We start from the raw sequence: 2,252 nt of genomic DNA, 5'->3' as shown, positions 1-2,252 counted from the left end.
TATTGCAAAATTACGTTAATTCTATTACTGATTATTCACTCAAACGGTAGAAGCGCAGGAAAGTTGGGGTTTTGGGCGGGGAGAAATTAATTTAGAACAGAACAGCGGGAAAATAAAGCGAATTATAACAAATACGAGTTACTAACATAAAATTTGAAGAAACGAACACTGTAAATACTAAACAATGCAAGAACTCAAGTAATGGAAATTCATTAAAAATTAACAAATATTGGAATCTGTAACTAGAACTGATCTACACTCCTGGAAATGGAAAAAAGAACACATTGACACCGGTGTGTCAGACCCACCATACTTGCTCCGGACACTGCGAGAGGGCTGTACAAGCTATGATCACACGCACGGCACAGCGGACACACCAGGAACCGCGGTGTTGGCCGTCGAATGGCTCTACCTGCGCAGCATTTGTGCACCGCCGCCGTCAGTGTCAGCCAGTTTGCCGTGGCATACGGAGCTCCATCGCAGTCTTTAACACTGGTAGCACGCCGCGACAGCGTGGACGTGAACCGTATGTGCAGTTGACGGACTTTGAGCGAGGGCGTATAGTGAGCATGCGGGAGGCCGGGTGGACGTACCGCCGAATTGCTCAACACGTGGGGCGTGAGGTCTCCACAGTACATCGATGTTGTCGCCAGTGGTCGGCGGAAGGTGCACGTGCCCGTCGACCTGGGACCGGACCGCAGCGACGCACGGATGCACGCCAAGACCGTAGGATCCTACGCAGTGCCGTAGGGGACCGCACCGCCACTTCCCAGCAAATTAGGGACACTGTTGCTCCTGGGGTATCGGCGAGAACCATTCGCAACCGTCTCCATGAAGCTGGGCTACGGTCCCGCACACCGTTAGGCCGTCTTCCGCTCACGCCCCAACATCGTGCAGCCCGCCTCCAGTGGTGTCGCGACAGGCGTGAATGGAGGGACGAATGGAGACGTGTCGTCTTCAGCGATGAGAGTCACTTCTGGCTTGGTGCCAATGATGGTCGTATGCGTGTTTGGCGCCGTGCAGGTGAGCGCCACAATCAGGACTGCATACGACCGAGGTACACAGGGCCAACACCCGGCATCATGGTGTGGGGAGCGATCTCCTACACTGGCCGTACACCACTGGTGATCGTCGAGGGGACACTGAATAGTGCACGGTACATCCAAACCGTCATCGAGCCCATCGTTCTACCATTCCTAGACCGGCAAGGGAACTTGCTGTTCCAACAGGACAATGCACGTCCGCATGTATCCCGTGCCACCCAACGTGCTCTAGAAGGTGTAAGTCAACTAACCTGGCCAGCAAGATCTCCGGATCTGTCCCCCATTGAGCATGTTTGGGACTAGATGAAGCGTCGTCTCACGCGGTCTGCACGTCCAGCACGAACGCTGATCCAACTGAGGCGCCAGGTGGAAATGGCATGGCAAGCCGTTCCACAGGACTACATCCAGCATCTCTACGATCGTCTCCATGGGAGAATAGCAGCCTGCATTGCTGCGAAAGGTGGATATACACTGTACTAGTGCCGACATTGTGCATGCTCTGTTGCCTGTGTCTATGTGCCTGTGGTTCTGTCAGTGTGATCATGTGATGTATCTGACCCCAGGAATGTGTCAATAAAGTTTCCCCTTCCTGGGACAATGAATTCACGGTGTTCTTATTTCAATTTCCAGGAGTGTATATAAGAGGTCGATTCTAGTTAGCGATTCCAATATTACTAATTTTACTGCAGAAGTTCAGAGAGCAACTACGAGTGCAAAAATGGTATTATATTTAACACAGAACCTGGAGAAACGAACGAATTAATGAAATAGCGAATAGGTGGTATCGGTATTTATTGACCTATATAGTAGGTCAATTCTAGTTATTGATTCAAATGTTTGAAGCTGTTTCGCGGTAAATGAGAGAACAATTACGAGCGGAAAAATCTTATTACATCTGAGACACCTGCTAGAAGAAAAAACCATCCAGTTAATGAACCATCGAATAGCAAAAAGGATCTAATGAATGAACTATCGAATAGTTGGAATCGGTATCTGGAATTGATCTATATAAAAGGTCAGTTCTCGTTACCGATTACAATTCTTCAAGCTGTTTCGCGGTAATTCAGAGAGCAATTACGAACGGAAAAATGTAATTACATTTGAGATATCTGCCGGAAAAATAAAGATCCAATTAATGGACTTTCGAATAGTTGGAATCGGCAACTAGAAGTAACCTTTATAGGAGATCACTTCTAGCTACCGATTCCA

Source organism: Schistocerca nitens, chromosome 4 (assembly GCF_023898315.1).
Source record: "Schistocerca nitens isolate TAMUIC-IGC-003100 chromosome 4, iqSchNite1.1, whole genome shotgun sequence".
Lineage (NCBI taxonomy): Eukaryota > Metazoa > Arthropoda > Insecta > Orthoptera > Acrididae > Schistocerca > Schistocerca nitens.
The sequence above is the reverse complement of the archived record's forward strand: the minus strand, read 5'-3'. Positions refer to the sequence as shown.